The following is a 12,131-nucleotide window of genomic DNA, read 5'->3' as shown; positions in this document are numbered from 1 at the left end:
GTATTAAATATGCATTTGATAGATTATATCGATCGATAATGAAAATCCGACTGATTATTGAAAGTGAGACTGGCCAAAGTGCTAAGATGAATCATCATGATCATCATAATGACTATCATCCTCTAAGGTCAACTATCAGTCTCTCTTTCGCATTCTAACCATTAAGGATGCTGCTGCTGCCAATAATCAGCTGCCACGCTGATGATCTCTGGTAGTTACGTCACTCTCGAGAATATAACCAACACTTGGATTTCTATGGTATCGGCCTGCGATCGGTATTGATTGCGAGGAATAATCATCAGGCGTAATAGGTGTCGTATAGGTAAGGTCATGTTTGACAGGGGATAAGATCCAAAATGATCTATTCATACTTAATGATAGAATCCGTCGTTTATAGTATTTCATAATATTATGATTATCGAAAATCGGCAGACAGAATCGTTTTACGATAACTTCACGAATTTGACGGGTTGATAGGTGTCTGATGAGATTGCGAAATGTTTTTCAAAAACTGAAAAAAAAACTTCAAAAAAAAAAATTTGATTTTTCGAAACTTGTCCTATGTTATATATGGCTCATCCGAACGTCACGTGACTTCGGATCGATAGGGATTTTCTCGGACAGGATACGTTTTATAGATACCTAAACTTGGGATCGATAGTTAACGATCGGAAGAGGATCGTGATCTTGGAAGATCTACGTAAGATCTTACTGACCTTCGATTTAGAATCGATCCAAAGTAGCAATTAGTCGAAACCTCCGAGGCACGACTGATCAATCAGGATCTATGGACTGACTGATGGTTTGAATATCTCAATCATTACAGACAATAGATCTACGATGCTTGTATCGAATTTGATTCCGAAATTTTTTTTTCTGATTTTTCGATCGAGATCAATCATAGGTTCTCTTGACAACTATAGATCATTATATCAATACATATATAAGTATATATCGCCCGAGATGAATTTCTTTTCCATTTCACTTCATCCACCACTCCGTTTACAAGTCCCAAATCTTAACTCAGCAATCACCGGGTCCAAAAAATGCCCCAGCTTCCGGATCCATAAATTAAATTCCTCAAGTTTGTTAACTCTTTTTTTTTTCCTTCAGCCTTCCTCCCGTTTTACATGTCCATCCGAATCGACATTGGTTGAAAAAAAAATTGTAGCAAAGAGAAAGCGAACTGAGCGTCTCACACGAGTGTCTCTGTTCGTTTGGGCCCGTTCGTACAGTCATACGTACTTGGGTACGTTGCTTCTTCCTGGGTCCAGACAGCCACCGGCAGACCCATTCGTATTACGGTAGATCGCCTTTTACGCGACTTCACGGAAATTCATCTTACGTAATTTCGCTTGACAGTGCTTATGAAAAAAAAAAAAAAAAAAATTACTTACGTTTCATCCTATACATACCTCCCATCATTAAATCGCTATATGCCCAATCATTGATTATTATCCTCTACTTACCTTATTACTTCCTATACCTATACACCATTCGTCATAATAACCCTAACCGTTATCCCAGAATCCGGAGCCTCTTTTACGTATATACGTTGCTTCCAGTTATCCTTAAGTTTCTCAATGACTCTTAACCATTACGAAAAACGTCGGGCAGGCAATGAATTGTCTTTTAAATACAATTGTGACAAAAAAAGGGCCCCAAAAAAAAAAATTGACTTTTCACAACCCGACCATTACGGGCACTTAGGCTTGTCGCTGGAATTGCAATTATTTCTTTCGCAAGATAAAAATAAAAGGCTCGTTCGCTTCCTCCGAGTAGTTGCCCGTCTACGTGTCACACCCTATATTTCTTAAGCGATAATATTACAATTTTTACACGGCAATACGGTTGCATACGGGAATCGGCTATAGTGCCTTTTACAACGGTAGCAGGATCTTCCAGTCGGTAAGTAAGGGAACTGGAAAGAAAGATAAATAAAAATGTGTTCGGGGCGTGGCAACGGTACAATTTTTGCCCTGGTCGTTAAAACGGCTAGGAAATTATTTATGATTCATGTGACGTAAAATCTAATCGTATTTCAACTTGGGATTGCGTATCCTTGTATTAGGTGAGACTAAAAAATTAACGCGCATCCTTATTTTTGCGTTTGAAGCGAAGAATAAAAATAATACGACGGTTTAAGCGACGTGTGCGCTGAAATAATAATAATATAGTGTGTCTGGTAAGCCGACCTTTTATTTTTCACCTTCGTTCCTTTCTTGCTCTTGCAAACCGGGTGCGATCGAGACGTCCTCGTTGCGCAAGACGGACGAGCAACAAAGAAGACCTACAAGCAGATCAGCTACGGATATTTCGTATGGATATTCAGATTCTTGCGTAATTCTTATATCCCGGTATGATTCGTGCTCGTTAGATATTTTTATTATTATTGTCTCTGTCGCACTATATTTCTTAACATATGGATGAGATATATGCATATTTTTTCTTTCTTATATGCAAAAGAAGCTAAGAAGGTGAATTTTTCATTTTTTTAAATTTTTTTAATAATTTTTTTTACGTGCCATATCCAGCGAGTTTTCATGAAACGGAAGTGGGTCCGTTGTGTTTGTTCATTCGTTGAAGAAAGGCCGTTTGGTTCCTCGATACTGGGACGTAATGTAATATGCTATACGGGAATTATAGTTACTACAGGTCGATTCAGATTTGGATAATAATTTTTAGACAGATAACGGAACTACAGGCTGCTGTGACTTAAGATCGGATTTTTTTTTTTATATATTTTCTCGTTGATAAATTTTTTCCTGACTGTTATAGTAGGGTATCTGACGTCATTCAGGAAATTGGCGATCAGAGGCAGAGGGGGGATGTCAAATATGAAAAATAACTAGAGTTCGAAACGTCGGCGATTGGTTGTCGCTAGCGATTTATTCTCAACAATGCGACAAAAGGATTGACTTTCGCTGTCAGACAGGAATACCAGTCTACCATGCCTTCCCTTGGGTACCACCATCCTGGAGGAATATTTTTGAAATCATCGGCTAGGAATGGGGGTAAATTTTTTTTTGAATATCCGAAGGCGTTGAATATTAAATGAGAAAAAAGAAGCTTGACTCTATTTTTTTGCTCTTGCGTATTTGGAGAATCGAAATTAGAAATTCGCCCGTACGTTCATCGTATGTAATAAGGCGCATATAAAACGAACTACTTGTCAGATCGTTATCGAGCGTTAAAAGTCATCGGCCCGGACGCCTCGTACGTTGAAACGATCTACAGTAATTTTCAAAGCTACGACACGGCGGATACTCACTAAAGCGATTGGTTGCATCAGTAAGCGTCGCCCACATTCCGCTCGACCCAACCTGCGAGAAGCTTTAGAAAAGTTCTGAGAAATTTTCACTAGGCGTCGCGACGCCTTGCATCGCGTCATACTCACACCTGTAATAAAAAATTTTTTCAAAACGAACAATGGCGTCAATTAAAAAATTTTTTTTACACGGTCAATTCATATAGCGTTAAATGGTACAGGTGATGACTTGGGTCATGACTGAGTCATTCGAGTCACGATAATTGAGTCAATGATCTATATTTGGAAAATAATCAAGATCCACGAAATATGAGTAAAAATCGATCGTGATCGAGATTTTCGATCCATTTAATCCGACGGATTATTTTTTAATATTGGAAAGTAAAGTTGGGTTGCTTAATCTACGGGTCCCCCAACGCTAAAGCGTAATAAGTCTCGATGAATTTATTATGGTGCGGTAATTTCTATTTTACCTTCCTGGATGATTTGGATGACTGAAAAAAAATATTAATAATAAAAAATTATTATTGCTAATTCAAGCATAGTAGCGTGCAAATAATATGGCTACCAGATAATTCTTAATATCTTACACAGAGGGCACCCATCTATTAGTCCCACTGGGATACCCACTGTTAAACAGCCTCGAGGCAGGAGCGTACACGTATAACGCGGGGCCCCGGAGCGATGCTTTCCCTTTCTGCTGGGATCAGGGCGCAGCTTGTAATTTACGCTTAATTTTTCTACTGTCCATTTTGTGCTACAGGCACTCCCGAGAATTCCGTAGACACATTACATTTATTTGTCAGTCAGTATAATCTTGGTCAAAATGGCGAACGTATTTTGATTGGCCGTATATGTAACGTAGAAACTGATCCGTCAGCCATTTTTTTTTAAATCTCTCATTACAACCTCTCTTTCCCAGAACCCCAGCCTTACTTTCTTTCCTGATGATCTTTCCGGAGTCATCGATCATATTTAACGTATGAATATTCGAATTGTTCTATGACATTCGATGACTGTTTATTATGATTATTTTTCCTTCAAGCCATTCTTAATACCGTCTGCCATCTTATGCATGTATAATCATCTACTTGGAATCCCAAGTGTTTTACCCGGAACCTAAAGGACCTCTCAAATCTTACGAATGGGTTCACGTCCTTGGCCCCCTGTATGAATGCCCCTTTACGGACGTCATTTTAGAACTAATTATCCACAATCGTTCGATGAATCAGCATAGCCAAACGGGAACTCTACAATGCTTAGTAACTGGAGCAGGTAAATAGCAAAGGTCCTTTTTTTTTAAATGGCTATAAGAAGAAACGGAACTGTTTGTTACACGTAAAATAATGGGAGCCATTATGGTACTGACCTGCCTGAGTCTGACTGATTGAAAAAACATATTTCCAAACTAAGCTATATACACGGATACAATTACTATATATATGTGATTTGGGTGTCTGAACCAGCTGCAGGGCAAAATGGCGTCAAAATATCTATTAACTTTCGTCATAGACCCATCGGACCGCATTGCTAACCCAGTTATAACGTAAAGAATGGGCCCAAAAATGGGGCCCTTTTTTACCGAACGTGCTCCAGTACCGCGTTTAGACGCAAGGGGCGCCCGATTCTCTAGAATCGTTCGCGAAAATGATGAATCTGTCTTACGACTAAGTTACATTGCTTACCTTTCAGTTACATTGCTCCTTATAAGAATCCACATTGCCAAGGTCCCAATTAGCTCCTTGACTTACGTAAGGCCCAAGGAATCTCACGGGTTAATTTACCGTGTACGTAGCCAACTGGCTAGCCTCTGGATACGAGTTGGTAACGAGTACCAAAATGCGACGGCACGCGTCTATTTTCACTGTCTTACGCAAGTTCGCTCTTATAAGTTAAATACTCACTCGACGACCCGGAAGGACGCCGATAATCGATAACAGATCGAAGTAATCTGGCGAGTATCGATTAAAAAAATGTTGAATTTTACGATACTACATTTTTTCTCTTTTTTTTTTTTTTAATTCACCCCCAACATTATTTGACAAGGTTCATAATATTGCAAAAATTTTTTTTAGCATTACAAAATGTCCCTATACAACCTTTACATACATTATACACGCACGTGTATACAGACAGGTACCAATCGATTTCCCAGTAGCGGATTAATTTGTGAGGGTGTGTCAGATTTGTTGTAACCAGCTGCCAATTGGACGTGCTCACAGTCACGAAACTGTCGTCAGAGCTCTTTGATCGCTCGAATCAAGAGTTGATTTATAGTCCTTTATGTCGTCTGTCGTCGATCCACCTCGTATCGGTCGTTTTATTGGCCAGCCGGTGACATAAGCTCCTCCGCATACGTAATGATGCAACTGACGATCGATCGAGAATTTGAGAATTGTCGTAAGGCCAGAAACCGGAGCCGAAAAAAAATGAAAAAGATACAAAAATTGCAGGAAAGAAAAGAAAAAATATTTAATTCGCCCCGAAAAGAGGTTAATTAAAATTTCCTTTTTTTTTCCAAAAATCCTATATAACCGTTCCATTCACCTTTTTTTCAGACCAACCGATCCTTGCTACCCTCGGGCCGATCACTCGTAATGCGAACTTCGATCGTTAATAAATTAGATTTTCATGCTCCGTTTCGCGATACTTTATGTCTCCTTACGCAAGGCACTGCCCCGAGGCCATCCCTGATCCTCCGTTCCAGGAGTTTGACCATAAAACTCAATCCATACGGGGAGGCTGCGTGTCCCCGGAGACAGCGTGGGCTGAAAGGGAATGAGAGAGGAGATGAAAAAAGAAAAAAAAAATGGAGACGAGAGAGACAAGTGTACCTCCTCGTGCCCATATTCACATGCTCTCTTCGATGTCCAGCTTTACTGCTTTCTCCAGGCTTACGTCATTGGTACACGTATGGTTCATACGTAGGTACCAATCCTGATCACCCTATGACAAGGAGCTGAAGCTAGGGTGGGGCTCTGCACCGGTTCCTATATATGTGTATATATATATATATATATATATATATATTTACAGCGCTATGAAATTTTCACTATCGCTCTTATCTGTCAAACTGACAATACGAGATGTTTTGCACCGGTTCCTATATATGTGTAATTGGTACACGTATGGTTCATACGTAGGTACCAATCCTGATCACCCTATGACAAGGAGCTGAAGCTAGGGTGGGGCTCTGCACCGGTTCCTATATATGTGTATATATATATATATATATATATATATATTTACAGCGCTATGAAATTTTCACTATCGCTCTTATCTGTCAAACTGACAATACGAGATGTTTCGTTAGCATAATACATAGTAGGACTGGACGTGTAACTGAAGTTACGTATATAATAGGTTTGAGTATAAAGAAATTTTGTCGGACCATGATAAATAGACTGATAGTCAGATTTTGGAATTTCGCGTACGTGCGATCTCTCGACCTGGGAGTTCATGGGTTCGGTAGGTTAGGAATTAATGTTTTGGCAATGGTCGAGGGTGAGATGAGAAAAGAAAAAAAAAAATGGGTGCGGTCACGAAAATAATAATTGCACCAACTGTTTCTCAATGACCAGCTGAAAGGGTCCATTTCGCAGCGAAGTGTATATTATGCAATGATTTATTGCCACCCTCCATCCCTCGCCCACGTATCCACGAAACCTGTTTATTTCCCTTTAAGGATATTCCTACCTGCAGGACACAGGCTCTACGTGGACGCAGGTGCCGCGCGACAGGATTTGTAAATGCTGCGCCTCTCGTATAATTAGTATATAGAAATCGACGTGGGCGAGTCTCACGGGAAGAAATGCAAATGGAGCAAAAAAATTAAAGAGCCAGTGGCCATCTCGATACAGTTGGTATTAACTTTTGAAAATGTAACGGGACGAATGAAAGTTACTACGAGGGAATATCTATGTATCAGATGTTATCTAACTCACTCGCCTAATCCCGTACCTTGGTTGTACGTAACACGCGTAAGATACATCGATAAGATCGTTATCGAATCCTCGATGAGCGTGTAAAAAATTTTATGATTCAATTCAATTTTTCATTGTTTTTTTTTTCACCTCGACTTTCAACGTCAAATTTCTTTTTGAAATTAAAAAAAAAATTTCTCACGCCACTGAATCACCGTCGTTTTTTTTTTCCCCCTATATATGGAATTTCAGGTTCAACTGGCTACCTGCTGTTTACGGCTTCACCAACTCCTAGTGGAACTTCCAATAAATCGATTAGCTACGTGACGAAGAAACGACAGGTTGCCTTATCGGTGAACTTGTCGATAGTCGGGACGTGTTTAATGAATCATGAGATCGTTTTGAGTTTTGGAGATCACCCGATACATGGTTGACATGTGGCCTAGGGTGGGGCAGGGGGATTAGGGGGGAGGGGGGTGGCTGTAAAAATATCTCAGTGACAGGAGCTACTCGCGTGGATAGACAAACGAAACAATAAGATCATATGTTAAAAATTGGTTTAAGGTCACGTCCTTGCCTTGGATTTGCATATGAGCTCCAGTTGGGTATCATTTATTCATGATATGGTAGAACGTGCAACTGGGGTGGAGTCGGAGAACAATTTTCTTTGGAATTAATGAAGGCGCTGGGTGGTTGGAATGAGAATTAAAAAATAATTTTTCTAATCGATCCTTTGATCTTTATCCCAGTATGTGAATTGGCCTCTGGCTAAAGTGGCAACTGTATTTTTTTTTATGCCAGATGACAAGGTCACTGTCTTATGATGACTGATCGGTCAGCCAACTGGTAAAAATTTATTGACTGTTATAATATCTGAAGTCCCCGACTGTCAAATTGAATCCGTATCGATACTCCGAAGTTGCATACTGCTTGTCAGACCGTACCAGTTGGGTGGAGCTGTGAAGTTTGGGTGAAGAAAAAAAATTGGTTCATCCAATTGGAGTTTCCAGTTGCAGCTGTAAGGCGGGAAATGTCAATTCTTGACTTTTCTGACCTTTGACTCTTGGAGGTCAGTTGGTAGAAAATTGGATGGTGATCTTGACACGATCGTTTGTATCAACTGGCAAGCTGCAATTCTCTTGTCTCGCAATTGTTTGCTATGGTCTAGCGAGCGTCACGGTCAGCTGTTACGGTTGCCCGAGCACCACTGTCAACTGGATGATTATTTTTCCTATAGTAGGCACCGGGTCTGCCGGAAGTGAAAGGTTAAGGCTGTACAGCCTGGCTGCATCCGGAAATGACATGGCTATGTCAATCGGACGAATTGGGGAAAGGTGAATTTTAATCGGTTCTATTAAATTTATCGGACTTTATCGGATGCCGGATAGGCCTAGTTCCATAACGATTATTCGATACAAATCGGCGGCCATATTTTTTTTCCACTGTGAAACTGCTAAGTAAACTGGGTTAACGTTGCATGGCTTGTCAAGTGTATAGATATATGTACGAGTGACAGGAAAAGTCTTACCGGTCGGAGAACAACGTGTTGTTCTCGAGATAAAAAAAAATCGTCATCCAATTGAAAATCATGAAATTCAATCGAATCGATCTTTCGACGTTAAATTGTATATCTGGCACGATGCTTGTTATTGGTTCACGTATACGGAGGCACTACGGTATTGACAATTGGCAGTTTTCAAAATGAGATCAATGAATCGGTAGTTGTATACTGATTGAATTTCGTCGACCAAAGAACCAAAATAGGGGCGTGCCATTGTAAGCCGAAATCGCATCTGGCCGATAGGAGATCGTAGATCATTTTTGAATGATCACTATTTACACTGTTACCTTCACGACGGAGGAACAAAACAGGGTGTTGCAACAATACGTATTGAATTCCTTAATGAATATACCAATATGCATACTACCAACTGAAATTCCATGGGTCAATATTTTTAATCCGGTACCAATTGGAATTTCACAATTCCTATTAAGTTCCCCATTGGAAAAAAAGAAACAAAGGATCATCAAACATCCTAAACTTTCCTGTACCAATTCCAACTATCATATATCAAGTAATGTACTCGTAAAACGTAACGGGCCGCAATTCCTTTTACTCGAAACCAATGCGAGATTCCAGTCAGAGCACAAAGTGATAGCCAGGGGCAATTCCAGCGAAAGTAACAGTTCAGTCTCGGAGCAAATGGAGGCTGAGCGAATATAAAAAAAAAGGATTCAACCACCCCCGTCACGGGTTTCAGTAATATTTTGCAAAAAAAAAGAGAAAGAAAAATTCGCACAACTTCCAAAATACAAAAAATCATACGAGGCTAAAAATTTTTTTTTTTTCACCAACACATTAATAATACCTAACCTCGAACCCAATTGCAAAATCATCATTCGACCTGAATACCAAGCTGTACCAAATAAAGCAACGATCATCTCAAGATCAATCAGAAACCCCGACCCACCCCTCAAACTTCTTATCACGTGATCAAATTTTTGCCCATCCTCAATTGCATAATAAAAGTTTTTATCATCTTCACGCCATGTAAGACCCTTTTCATGAGATAGAACCATGCTTATCTTCCTTGGTCCATCCCTTAAGATCACGCTTTATTACCTCATTCATATAATTGTTCCTAAACCTATTTTTATTTGATTTCCCCTATCCTTACAATGCGTTTCTACGTAATTCTTATAAACGTCAAAATAATCGCAAAAGCACGTGATTACGACAAATATGTCAACTGTTAAAAAAAATCATGAAAATCGCCGTTCTCCACCATCGCCCACATCTGGCTACCTTACAAATTGCACTTGTCGCAAGGTAACAGGCTGCCGACTAATGGGCGTCGTGCTAATCGTGTTCGCCATTGGATAAGCTTCGGGGCAGGAGTCCTCGATCTATCAGAATGATCAATACATTAGGTATAGATCATAATCAGGATCCAGATTTTAACGGTTCATCCTTATTAGAATAAAATAGTTTGGTATATTAATTACCCAGAGAAATATTTATGAACCAATCAATATATCTATATATCTATATAATCACATATGTCTATATCTATATATATATATATATTGTATAAATATCGTAATCTATCCGATTCGCAACCACGTCCGGTTTCCTATCAGCTGAATATCCTCCGGCAATCTGGAGCAAGAGAGAAAGGATTCGCGAACGTCTCTGACGGCCACGGGGGACGTTTTTACCCTAGTAAAAAAAAAGAATCGTAATTACGAACCCTTAATTACCCATAAGATCTATAGCTAAGTTATCAGTATCATCATTAGTCTACAAACCCATAGATATATCAGCGTTAACATATACTTCGTGACGTCAAATTTTTATCACGCACCTATCGATTACATTATCGCTCTCTATCATTAAATCGATACTGAAGTGGCTACGAAAGTTAGAAAAAAAAATTTTTCGATACGATATATCGGAAAGTCCTATATCGATATGTCGATTCAACGATCGATACCTACACTGGTAATTTCACAAGACCGATCACGATCGTTAATCGAAAGGCATTGATCTCACGATTCAAGTGAACAATAATAGACGTGAACGGTGGCCCAAATGCTGTGACTCGAATTGGGAAGAAAAAATTCTATAAACTTATGTCATACACGTATAACACGTCGCTACTACAATATTACACCATTACGACAACAATACCGAACCACGTGAACCGATGAACCCGAAGTTATCCTGTATGAAAGTTACGCGTATCCGCATTATTTACATGCTGTAGTTACATGTAGGATTGAAACAAAAAAGAATTGCTGCATCATCGGCTAAATATTGTTTCACGTTGCGTCATACGAGCAACGTGAATTACGGTTGATATACGTATGCGATACATATTTATGGATCGATGAACCGTAATGTATGACGGTTCACTTTGCCGATAAACTTTATATACGCTTATACGTGAAACGATGAAATTTGAAAAAAAAAATGAAATTTGAACAGAAAAATTAAATTTGAAAATTTTATTTTTTTGAATTTTTGAATTTTTTTTTTTTTTTTTTAAATAAATGCATCTGGATCAAGTTTATTGTGATACGCGAATCTGATCGTTATCGATTAACGCTGTAGGAGTTACGTGCTTGAATAATTCTGCCTTGACATTTTTATTTGGTTCTATCTCGTATATACGTATATTTTGACGTCCCCCTGGATCATGGGGATATAACGGGGTGACGCGAACGTTACGGCCCTGCACGTTAATTAATTTTTAATATTAATGAACCGTGGGGGGAATTAATTCCCGCTCGAAAGGATTTGGTCAAAACAGCTTGCGTAATTACGGTACGAATATTTGAACGAATTAAAATCTATAGTCGATCGATATATGTATATACTGGGTGTGACTATACGTTATGAGAACATCATTGGATTTCGTACTCGATTGGTGAGCATGTGTGATTTTATTTTTAAAAAATTTGTTTGACAGTTGTCAAAGTGGTGACAGGTGTCTGTGGCTTTAATATGAGAATATTGAAATTTTTTTTTTTTTATTCGGGATTAATCCTCGTGCGATCCAAGGGTCAGGGTTGAATACTGGACCTCGTGGATCAACTACGAAATCACTGGATTTCGTAATCCGTATGGCTGCCTGTTACATTTAATAAAGAATTTTTATTCCCGGACCACTCCTTAGGCTTCGGCACCAGACAACCTCAGGTAGGCATTCGAATGGTAGGTCATAGGTCTTACTGTGGGATCATTCGATCATTTTTATAATGATCTGCCAAGTCATTATGATTTACACCGAGATCTTAGACGTCTTTGCGTCCTTCTTCTTCTTGTTTCCAGTGTCACTTTTACTTTCGGATTGTTTTTGTAACAGACTGTAGCACCATATTGGTGGATCATTCGTTGCTGATAGTCTTTACAGTATTGGGATCGTTCTGGATATATA

The sequence above is a fragment of the Cephus cinctus genome, unplaced genomic scaffold (assembly GCF_000341935.2).
Source record: "Cephus cinctus unplaced genomic scaffold, Ccin1 Ccin1_scaffold0980, whole genome shotgun sequence".
Lineage (NCBI taxonomy): Eukaryota > Metazoa > Arthropoda > Insecta > Hymenoptera > Cephidae > Cephus > Cephus cinctus.
Note: the sequence above shows the minus strand (reverse complement) of the source record.